Source organism: Tupaia chinensis, unplaced genomic scaffold, assembly GCF_000334495.1.
Source record: "Tupaia chinensis unplaced genomic scaffold, TupChi_1.0 Scaffold000112_1, whole genome shotgun sequence".
Taxonomy (NCBI): domain Eukaryota; kingdom Metazoa; phylum Chordata; class Mammalia; order Scandentia; family Tupaiidae; genus Tupaia; species Tupaia belangeri.
In genome coordinates, this window is record NW_006159576.1 from 1815708 (window position 1) to 1828447 (window position 12740).

Sequence of the window (12740 nt, forward strand, 5' to 3'; positions counted from 1 at the left end):
TAAGTGGAATCAAAGAGCCCAGCTCTGGAATTTGCCATCGAAGGTGAAAGAGGTTTTTACTGTTTCAGTGTGTATCCCCTCTGCCATTGATCTTGAACTAGTTAGTGATGCATATACAGACAAGGTAAAAACATCCTGCAGTGGGAATACAAATGTGAACCCTTTGTTTGTCTGACAGATGAAGTAGGGCAGGAAAACTGACGATGGAAGTGAAATTCTGTAAATCCATACCACAGTCAGAAGCCCCCCATAACTATGAAATATTGATTCAGTGCTCCCATCATTCTAAGTTCTGAATAAATTATTCTACTATCATATAAGCATCTAGTGGGCTGAAATTTGTAGGAGCAAAATCAAGGACTATTTATAAGTTTTCAAAATGTACTGAGCGCCTACTAAGTGCTAAGCACTATGACAAAATCACAATGGTTAGGAAAAGTAGCGACAAATTAAGTGAATGTCAAGTCTGACCTGCAACCATAATTGTTGCAGCTCAGTGAGGGCAGATGGTCCTCAGGTATATTGGAAATCAAAGGCGATCAGGAATATTGTAGAAATGCATGGTAAACAAAGATGTGAAGAGGCATTGTATTTCCCCAAGAACAGAATTTCTTTTTTTTTTTTTCTTTCTTTCATCTCCCCCCCCCCCCCTTTTTTTTTTTTTTGTAAAGTTTTGCTATAGGGTACATGCACTTGTTGGAGAGAGATTAAGAGAGAGAAATTGCCCCAAGGGAAGGATGGCCACACAACAATCCCTTCTCCTCCCTTCTTCTCCCAGGACTTTGGGCACACATGCACACACACCTGGTGTGATTTTAAAGCCAATGGATCCTGGACTTGAACCATAGTCTAACATGTGGGAGTCAGCACCTTAACCACTATGCCACCTGCTGGTCCCAAGAACAGAATTTCTTAAGGAGTACTTGTTAGGGACTTAGTATTATAAGCTGGAAGCTGTTTTGTTTCCTTCCTTTCTTTTGCAATTCTCCTGATGTTTTGTTTGTAAGTTAATTCGTCACTGGAAGCCCATGGTGGTTCTTGCTGTCATGTAAGAAAATTGCTCCTGGAATAGCAGAGACCATAGTTTAACTTACTGGACGTGGGGCCGGGGCATCAGTATTGCAAAAGTGGTTGCAATGTGCAGGCAGGGTTGAAAATGACCAGTTCTAAACAAGAGCACTGCTAGAAGGTGCATTTGGACAAAAGCTGTTAGCCCACTTGTAAAGTCAGCATGGCTCTGGTCAAGGACTTCTACACTTCACGCGATACGGCTCCGTGCCTTTGAACCAAGCCAAGTCCCTCACACCTGAGACGAAGATAAATGGGTGCCACCGGCTCTGGATTCCGTTTTCCAGCCATTGTATCAGTTGTTTCACATTTCTTCTAGGCTTGCTCCCAGTTCTGGCTCCTTCTAAAGGAAGTGGAGGATGGCGGATTGGGGTAGAACTCTGAGGCTCGTACGTCAGATGCAGGTCACTTCATTGGGCTTCTCGGAGCCAAGCTGACTGCAGCAGACAGGCGGCCTCTAACTAACCATGCGACATAGTTGGAAGGGCGGGACTTGCCTGGGAGGTGCTTCTCCTTACTATTTCTAAATGGATTTAGTGTCCTAGGGTGACTTGTAATCAGGGCATGCAGATACAGATTCTTGGCATCTCTTTTGACAGCAGTTAAATGGTCATTCCATTCCATCTGACCCATGTGAAGAAAATAAGAAACTCTCATGCCAGCAAGGGTGCGGTAGGGAAGGGGGTCCCATGCAGGTGGAAGTGTCCATTTCTAATTTCTGAAGACAGGAGGACCAATATATAATTTTAAACAAAAAGTTTAGCGGTTATCCATGTTTATCTTTGTGGATTCTACTCTTTCTGTTGATTGGGAAAAACGTCCTACGCCGTTGCTTTTGCTAGAGCGAAGTATCCGCATCGAGTCTCAGCCTTTTTCTGTCTCTTACTCTGTGCCCATAAGGAAGACAGTGGTTTGTAACAGATCAGCATATAATTGAAGTGATCATAATGTTACTGTTGAGCTTTCTCTTCTTCTAGATATAAAAATACTGTGAGACCTGGGAGGACCCCAGCACTCAGCCAGGCCAGCGTCCTCATTTACAGATGAGGAAATGGACCTCCTCGGAGTTGAGTGACTTGTCTAAAGTCATAGAAATAGTTGGTGCCAGACCTGTCTCCTTTAACCTCCTCTCATAGGTAATATTTCCAGCCCTTCAATCATCTTGACAACTTTCCTCTGAAGCCCATCCAAATTCTACTGCCCTTCTCAGCTGTACTCCTGGAATTAGACACATGACCCCAGGGGGTGTGGCTTTATCTGAGTATAGAGAGAAGACGGCTGAGGAGTCCTCCATTGGAGGCTTGCATTCCAATACCATGCTTGCTCCAGAGGGTTATTTCTGACATGGACCTTCTGGTCTATTTCTGATGTGCTTGAACATATTCTTCCACCTCACGTGTTTTGGGTCCCGTTTTCTTCACCAAGTATAATGATGCCTTTATGGAGGCTAATCCTACAAATGATAAAACCTCACATGTTTGAAACATCTTTCTAGAAACATCAAGCACCTTTCTCTCTTCTTTCTCTCTTCCTTCCTTCCTTCCTCTTTCGTTTTTCCCCCTTTCTTTCTCTCTTTCTTTTCTTTTTCCTTTCTTTCTCTTTCTTTATTTTAAGGTTTTGCCATAGGGCACATGCACTTGCCAAGAGAGACAAAGACAGTGAGCGAGAAAGTGAGAAATCTCCCCGCCAGGGGCGGTGGCTGTGCCACAATCTCTCCTCCATTCTCTTCGTGGGATTTTGGGCACACACACACACACACGTGCCCATAGTGATTTTCAAGCCACCAGGTCTGGAACTTAAACTGTGGTCAGCCAAGTGGGAGTCCAGTGCCTTAACTATCATGCAACCTGCCAGCCCTGGCAAAACACCTTTCTAAGACTATCGGCCTCCTTATGTTTCCGTAAGAGAATAGAGGGTCAAATTCCAGCTTTGTGGACAGTGACACTGAAGCCCAGAATGTAATGGGGTTAGTCTGTATCGTGGGTGAAAATTATCCCAGAGCGCAGAGAGATGATTTTATCCCTAGCCAGCACTGAGCCAGTCAGTCCATACTAGGCCGGCCCACCCCCTGCCTCAGCCTGTCAGCAAATGCCCCCCCCTTTTTTTCTATCACAGCCTTTCCACCATATGTAATGGCTACCTGTTTTCAACTCCATGTTGGGGATGTTACCAAACAGGACAACAATGCTTAGTTTTTACTCTTGCAGGAGTTTACATTTCAGTACTTTTTATTTTGGAGTTTATTTATTAGATTGCCAGAAAAGTCCTGACATGTTTTCCTGTTTTTCTATGTAAAAGTATGTCATGACTTTCCCGACGACCCGATAATGAGAGAGAAAGAAAGAGAGAGCGCATTAGAGGCCATCACCTTCGACAGGGTCTCATGACATGATCCTTACCACCCTCCCTGGCCTGGCCTTCCCAGGCAGCCAGAATCATGGGTACCAATGGCAAGTGTGTGCAGGTTGCCTAGGGAACTGAACCTGCAACCTTTCATATGAACAATGCATTTTTTACTCGAGCAATGCATTATTACCATGCCACTGAGTCAAATTCAGCAATTTTATATCATCAGAGTCTTCATAGTTTATGGATCTCACCAAGCTATATTGCATTAAAGGGATTTTATTCCTTTGGGTGCTGGAATAAACTGATCCTTTGCTCCCTGGGCATTTCTTTTCTATTTTATAAAGAGAGATTTTTGCTGTAGGGTGTTTGCTCACCAGAGAGACAGAGAGACAAAGTGAGAAATCATCCTCCACCAGAGATGGCCATGCAGCAATCCCTTCTCTTCCATTTTCTTCTTGGGATTTTGGGCATGTACACACACAGCCCCAGAGTGAGTTTTAAGCCACCAGGTCTGGGAATTGAACTGAGGTCATTCACATGGGAGTCCAACTCCTTAACCACTATGTCACCTGCTGGTCCCAGCTCCCTGGGCATTTCATTCACAGTTCTCCACTTTTGCACCTACCCATTTGTTCATGCGTACTTCCTGGTGGCATCTGCTCTCCACTTCCCCACGGCATGCTCCAGACAGTCCATGCATATTCATGGTTTGACCTATGAAAACCCCTCTGAAGGCCCTGCCCACACCTGTATGGGCCAGAACTCTGCTTTCCTGGATCTGTCTCAGGAAAGTAGCAAAACCCCTTCCTGGTAGGGAGATGGTGGGTTCTGCTGAGCAGCTTGGGCCTGCTTCATCCTCAAGATCATACGTTGGTAGCTGACTCTACCAGGGAGCAGTTGTCTCCCTCACTGAGGGAGACAAAATATCTCATGCCAAAGGGTCATGGGATGGGATATTAAGCAATTGTAACCAAAGAGTGGAGCAGGGAGTAAGCTGATCCGAAGAGCTGGATGCCTTTGGCAACCAGCTAACTGACCTGGAGGTAGAATATGTTCAGTCAATGCTTACTGGTGACTGTGACCACGATATCCTCATTACCTCCCTGGAAATCCTGGAAAGAGGGCTCCTGTCTGCTGCAGTTTTTCTTGACTCTCAAGTCTGAAGCCAGACTGCTGAGGACACAGCATGCTCAACACTGAGCTGTCTTGGGACAGTGCCCAGAGCAAGGTTCTGGAGACACAAAATATTTATATAATCCCTGGGGTGAGGCTACTGATGGAACCAGCTGAGGTGAAATCCCACAAGGAGCTTGTGATTCTTCAGCTGCTGGCCCTCTCCCTTCCAGCGGGGATGATAAAGCAAGCCAGGAGCCAGTCCCCTGGAGGGGTGGCTATAATTATCCCAACGCAATGGCCCAATGCTCAGCACAGGCCACAGATTCAGATGTGGGAGACAACGGTGCTGAAACAATCCTGCACATAGCTGATACTCATTGTGCGATGGTCATGAGTCAGGCTCATTACATTGGTTTCTTATTTAATACATACAATCTCATGGAGTAGGTTTAAAATGTTCCTTTATTCATGATAAAGCATGTGGGAATGAGAGAGAGGAAAAGAGAGGGAGAAAGAGAAGTACCCTCTACAGGGTCTGGTCATGCCATAACCCCTTCTTCCAGTCCTCAATCCACTGGGTCTTGGGCACTGGCCAGAGTATTTCAGGCCAGCTGGCCTGGGATTCTAACTGCAGTCACCGTGTGGGATCCAGCTTCTCTTGGGCAGTGCATTACCACTGTGCCCCAGAGCCAGCCAGTAAGTAGGTATTTCTATGCTGAGTTACAGGTGAGGAGGGTACACAGATTTCCCAATGACACGCAGTGCAGTCAGTGACTTGTACAATCAAGAACTCTAATCCAAGAGAGACTGGGTGTCTACAGACTATCCTGTTTCCATTTCCTGACATGCCTCTCTGATGATTGGCAAGAGAGTCTTACAAGATGGTGCCCAGAGGACTTGCCAAGGCAGGGAATGGAAAGAGTTGCAGAGTCAAGAGTTCACAAAGGGAAAAGTTCAAGGTAAAATGAATGCTTTATTCAACAGAGGCACCAGCTCTAACATAGGGACACCACACTGGTTTAGCTGGAGCTCCTTTTTCTTTTGTTTTTATGAAAGAGAGAGGTAGTGGTGGGGGGGAAAGAAAGATATTTTTTGATGGGATTCCACATTGCAATCCTCCTTCTCTAGGCTTCCTCTTAGCTAGGGCCACAGGTGCACACCACCATGCCCGGTCTGTCCTAGGTCGGGCCAGAAATGGAACCCAGGTCTCCCATGCAGTCTCAGTCACCACACAGTGGTTCTCTCCTTCTTGAGCCACCACTACAGCTGGGCCGGATTAAACTTTTTAAGCAAAGTTTTCTTGGGGAGGCCCACAACTGGGGTGCATAGTCCAGACAGGTTTCCCAGGGACCTGAGATCACACACACACACACACACACACACGCTATAAAACAGAACACTGACATCAAAGGCACAGAGAGCCTTCTGTTTCCTACTGCTTTTTGAATTTCAACAGTCTGCAGTGTATCCCAGACAGAACAATTCAACAGACTGAAGCTGTAAAACTGAAGCTTGTGGTAAGACCCAGACAGACGGCTTCAAATGAGAAAATCTCTGCTTTTTTCTTTTCCTTCTTTTTTTTTTTTTTTTCCTGGAAAGCACCTCAAGAAAAAAAAAAAAAACCAATCTCCTTTCAAGCAGTTTGAGCTCAACTCCAAGACAGTGAACTAGGCAACACAAGACAACAAAGGTGACAAAAGGCTTTCCACCCACAGAGCCAGACACCTCCAGCACCTAAGAATCGACCACTTCCACCCTGACACCCACCGTAGCTCATAGTCTTTTAAAATAATTTCCATGAACTTTATGACTCATATCTGTTAAAATCCACCTTTCCCATTTTAAACAATAAGCTAGGTAAGAAACATGTTTTTGGGGACCAGCAGTTGGCGTAATGGCTATGTTGCTGAACTCCCGTGTAGTTGACCAAGGTTCAAGTCCTGGACCCGGTGGCTTAAACTCACGCCGGGCGTGTGTGTGTGCATGCCCAAGACCCCGAGAAGAGAATGGAGGAGAGGGGATTGTGGTGTGGCCATCCCCCCTGGGGGGTGATTTCTCCCTTTCTGTCTCTCTGTTTTTCTGGCGAGTGCACGCGCCCTAGAGCAAAAACCTTTCAAAAAAAACCAAACAAACAAACAAACAACTTGTGTTTGTACCTTTAATATTTAACATGGTAGAAACTGAATACTGAATGGTTATTTTTTAAATTAATCCATGAATGTATTATTTTTGTTGCTTTCCCTCCATTAAGCCAGGTAGAACATACTGCTTCTTCCAATGCCTGACATTTGTCTTTCAGTCTTCAAGAAATAATACAAACTAAGAAGTTGTTCTTTCAAGGCAGTTGTAAAAGAGCTAAAGCTTGGAAGGGAGACATTGCTTGGTTTCGGTTCCTGGACCTGTCAGTCACTTAAAGGCTACTTGTTTTTTTTTTTTTTTTCCCCAGTCTTCAGCTTCTTGCTTGTAAAAGCAGGAATTCTAGGAACTCAGAAAACTATTGCATTAAATGAGTTAATAGATGTAAGTGGAATATCATTCTCAACACAATGGCCATAGTCATTCCTTAAGAATGTGTGTAGGACCAGACAGTAGGGGTGCTGCAGGCAGTAGGGGTGCCCCTGCATGGTGCCAGAGACCACCTGCCGGGGTTCCCACTGTGGGTCTACCTCAGTACTCCATGCATGCCCATGATCCCACCTACTGCTGGGCTCAGGGGAATTCTGTGCCATGAACACCCTGTTGAGGATGGCCCCTCCCCGTTTTATGAAAAAAGTTTTTTTTTTTTTTTTTTTTTTTTTAATGGCCAGAGGGTGTGTGCACTTGTCAAAGAGAGGAGAAAAAAAAGGCAGAGAGAGAGAGAGAGAGACAGCACTTCCCAACGGATCGTTGTCACATGGGAATTCTTCCTCCATTTCTCTATCCTGTTAGGATTTAGACACTTGTGCACATGTATGCAGCATGTTTTTAAGCTCCTGGGGATGATATTTGAACTGCCATGGCATGTAGGATCCACCTACCTTAACCACTATGGTGCTGGCCCATTTTTAAAATTTTGTATCCATTTATTTCTTCCATGAGAAAGAGACAGAGAGCTAGAGAAATAGCCCCCCTCCTCAGGGTCCTCACGCCATGATCCCCCCAGGCTCAGCCAGCCTAGATCACAGGCACACATCTGCACCCAGTGTATACAGGGAGGCTTCAGGACATGAATCGGGGACCCCTGTGTGAATCTAGCACTGCAGAGCATGGTGTTACTGCTGCACCTCCATCTGGCCCTCACCCTCTCTCTCTCTCATAAAGGAATAAATAAACTTAATTTTTAAAAAAATACGCATTAGACTATGTCCCCTCTCTGCTCACATCTCTCCATTGATATCACTTAGAGTAAAATCAGACTGCATTCATTGGCCTGGAGCCTGTAGGATCTGGTCCCCAGTGACTGCGTCTTCTGCCTAGCAACACTGGCTTCCTTATACACTCCAGGCACCTCCTTGCCATAGGCCATTTGCACCAGCTGTTCCCTATACCTGGAACGCTTTTCCCCAAGATCCCCGTGTGGCCAACCTCTCTAGCTGCATCAGGTATCACTTTCTCAATAGACATATGATCACCCCTCAGTTTAAAATTGCATCCTGAGCCCCATACACAATCCTGACCTGCTCTACTCTGATGTATTATTTTGCATTTTATCATCTGCCAACCTATTCTCTAAGTTCCCCATTTACATGTGTATTATCTGAGGATTTTCAGTGTTGTTTCACTCCCAAATGTAGCTTCATAGTAGCAAGGATTTTTGTGTGTTTTATACATTAACATAGCTCAAGAGCCTAAAACAGTGCCTGGTACATGAGACAGGTATTCAATAAACAACATTTGTTGAATGAATAGAGGTCGAATGAAAATAGTATAGAGCCTAACATACAGAAAGCCTCAATAACACTAACCATCCTCACCACCACCACTGTCCTCTTCATCCTCCTTGTGAGTGGGACATTAGCACCCCTCTACCCATCTTCCAGGGCCCTGAGGAGAAGCGATGAGTCGGGTATAACATTTGGCACAGAGCCAGCATGATAGGTACTTGGGAAACATTATTTCATTTCCTCTAAGGTGTTTTTTTTTTTTTTTTTTTTTTTTTAATATTGCTTCTTTTTTTTTCTTTCTTTCTTTCTTTTTTTTTTTTAAGGAGACTCTCTCGGGACATAGCTGTAAAGGAAAACAACTACTCACTCCACATATAAGTGTCACATAAGGACATTTACAGAGCACTTGAAAACTGTTGATTTATTATTACTGTTGTTATTAACAGCGAGGGATCAAAATGGAATCATGCAACTTTGCATCCTTTTGATCATGTATTAAGCACACTTTTGACTACTTTTTCACAACTCAGTAAAAAAAGGAAGAAAGAGGAGGAGAAAATGCAAATAAAGTCAGTCTTTTTCACTTTCATCATGTTGGGGTTTACGCTTATACTGGGGGAAATATATCTAGAAGAGAAGGAAATTGTATTCCTATTTACTTTAAGCATTCTTGGACAAGTTCTGTGGTACGGTGGTAATGTGATGCTCAAGAAAAGCCAGATCTCATATGGAGACTGAAGTTCAAATCCCCTGTCTAATCAGCCTGAAACACACCAGGTGACCACACAAGTGCCCAAGGTCTTGAAGATTGGAGGAAGGGGATTATGACCTAACCAGATCTCGGGGAGATGCTCTTTCTTCTCTCCCACGTGCTCTCTCATGAGAAAAGAAAAACTTTTCATAAAAACGTTAATAATTCTCAGGAAAATTTAGAATATACTTTATAGTTCATAATTTTCTAATGTTTATACATAAAAGAAACACTGAGGAATTACGAAGGCAGATACTTTCACACTGGTGGCTAGAAATATCAGGATTTAGATGTTTTCAAGTTAGCAGAAATGTCTACTTTTTGTGTTACCATTTCCTTTCTCATTTCTATGTCAGCCTAAAGGGAATTATTTTGAATGCATGGAATGGTTCACAGATGTTTGCTTGTTGGGAGAGTTAACATAAAACATGGTACTGACAGCCCGTCTTCCCTGTCTCTTGGAAATGCATAGTGTAGCTGAGATTTGGATAGAATCAATCATCAGAATGAAGTCTCTCCAGTTGTCAAATCCAATGTTTACTTTATACTGAAAATGCACTTCCATTGCCCTTTCTTCCCTGAAACTCCCAGTAATTAGCACATGGCCCACTCTTCCTTACACTTCCACATAGCTTGTTTTTGATCATTTTTTTTTTCCAAATCAAGTACTCCTTGAATGCCACATGGAACAGCCCTAGCAGTTGTTGATGGAATTATCTTTAGCTTGCTGTCCTGTTTTCTGTAAAATACTTTCTACAAGAAGGCATTCTTAAACAAATCACATTAGAAAGGCAAATGGTTCTCTTACAAATTCTATACTTCCTTGGTTGAAAATTATGCCCAGATGCCTACTCTTTTATCATGCTAAAAATTATATATTTTACATAAAATGTGAATTATCTTAACTTCCTATCTACCAACCCCTCCTCCAACTTATGGAATTACTAAGTGGGGCATAGCCACAGTAACAGCTAAGAGCCCGTTGTCAGGGTGGGGACAAAGCTAAGAGGGGATTGTACCTAAAATTAAGTATAATCAAGGTTCAAATGATAAACAAATACAAACATTAGTCCTACAGGTCAGGGACAAAGCTGAAAATAAGATCCAACATCCAGAAATAGGCCTTTTATGGAGCAAAATGAGCCAAAGGAAAAGAGCATGGCCTGGAGAGATAATTATATCAAAAGCTAGAGAGTACACGTGAGAGGGTCAGGCTGTCTAAAACGGTCATGTGACTGGGCATAAGTAAAAGAAAAATATAATTGTTAGTGTTTAAGACTGAGAAGGGACAATTTTTAGTTTTTTTTTTAAAAGAAACTTATTGAATATCATACACAAAAATCAACTCAGTGGATGAAAGACCTAATTTAAAAATCAGAAACTGCAAAATTTCTAAAAGAAAACACAGGGAAAATATTCATGGCAGTGTTAGCAATGACTTCTTGACTATGACACCAAAACTACCTACAGCAAAAGCAGAAATAGCAGTGGGATTACATCAAACTAAAATGCTTCTGCATCGCGAAGGAAGCAATCAACGAAATGAAAAGGCAGCCTATTGATTGAGCAAAATAATTGCAGATCGTATGTCCAATAAGTTAATATCTAAAATACCTAAGGAGCTCACACAATTAAATAGAAAACAAAAACAAAAATGAATTTTAAAAGGCAAATGACTTGAATAGGCATTAATTTGAAGGCATACTAATAACCAACAGGTGTATGAGAAGATAGAAACTTTACTAATCATTAGGGAACTAAAAATATAAACCATGATCTGATACCACATACCTGCTAGGATGGTAGTTATTTTAAAAAGGAAGGAAGAAAAAAAGAAAGAAAAAGAAAGAATGAGATAGCAAGGGTCGACCAGGATGTGGAAAAATTGGAACTTGAACCCTATTGATGGGAATATAGATTTTTTACAATGATAGAAAACAATATGAAGGTTTACCACAAACTTACCACAAACCATATAACTACCATGTGATTCAACAATCTCACTTGTAGTTTTTGATCTAAAAAGAATTGAAGTTAGAATCACCAAGATCCACAATAGCCAAGACATGAAAACAACTTAAATGTCCATTGAAGGATGAATGGATAAATGGATAAGGCAATGTGGTGTATACACACAGTAGGATATTATTCAGCCTTACAAAAGAAGTGAGTCTTGCTATATGAGACCATATGGACAGAACCTGGAAGACGTTTTGCTCAGTGAGATAAGGTGGGCACACACACACACACACAAAAAATACTACATGATCCCATTTATATGAGGTATCTAAAATAGTTAAACATGTAGAAACAAAGCATGGAATGGTGATTGATGTTCAGGGGCTGGAGAGAGAGAGGGAAAAATGGGAGAATTGTTATTCAACAAGTATAAAGTTTCAGTTATGCCAGGTGATTAAATTCTAGGGACCAACAGTTAGCATAATGGCTATGTCGCTGAACTCTCATGTAGCTGACCGCGGTTCGAGTCCCAGACCCGGTGGCTTAAACTCACTCCGGGCGCGTGTGCGTGCGTGCCCAAGATCCAGCGAGGAGAATGAAGGAGAAAGGATTGCGGCGTGGCCCTCCCCCTGGGGGGTGATTTCTCATTTTCTGTCTCTGTGTCTCTCTCTGTCTTTCTGGCAAGTGCACACACCCTATAGCAAAAACCCCTCAAAAAAAAAAAAGATGATTAAATTCTAGATCTGTTTTATGGCGTTATGCCTATAGTTACAAATACTGTGTTGTACCCTTAAAAATTTGTTTGGAGGGTAGATCCTATAGTAAGTGTTCTTACCACAATGTAAAGGAAAAAGAAGTATTGATTTTTCTCATCACATATGCATAATCTTTATAGAAAATTTGGAAAATAATACAACAAACACAATTAAAATCACCCATAATTCTGAGCATCAGAGAAAGCCACATATACCACTGGAAAGAAATCATTTATCTCTAGAGAAGAGCAATATGACAATCATCATTGCGATTTACTGAGCACTTACGATGTTCTAGATTTTTTTTTTTTGGAGAGGTTTTTGCTATAGGGCTCATTGTCTCTAGTGTACCCATTTTATATAGTTTAATTTTAGAATAGATGATACATTCACGTCTCATAAATCCAAAGAATATTTTAAAAGTATAAAAACAAATGTCTTGGCCCAGCAGGTGGTGTGGAGGTTTGGGTAGCTTGATTCCACATGGCTAGCTATGTGGTTCATGCCCCGGACCTGGCAGCTTGAGAGACATGCCGGGTGTGTGTGTATGTCCAAAATCTCAAGAGGAGAATGGAGAAGAGACTGTGCAGCCATCCCCTGGGGGGCGAGATTTCTCACTCTCTGCACGTATGCATTATAGCACAAAAGAAAAAAAAAAAGAAAAGAAGAAGAAGAAAAGAAAGGTCTCAATTCTGTCTCATCCCCATCTGCTCCATACTTCTACCGACATAAATAATTATTCCTGTTTGCTTTTTCAGTGTCCTTTGAGAGTTTCTCATGCAAATACAACCAAATACAAATATACAAGCACAATAAATATGATTCCTTACTTTGTCTTTGAGTTGTATATATATATATATATATATATATGCTTTAGTG

At 42.4% G+C, this 12740-nt stretch overlaps 1 pseudogene; it reads right to left on the reverse strand.

The window, feature by feature from the left end:
* Positions 1–12740, reverse strand: part of LOC102488614 (protein SGT1 homolog) — a 56308-nt pseudogene that overhangs the window by 8692 nt on the left and 34876 nt on the right.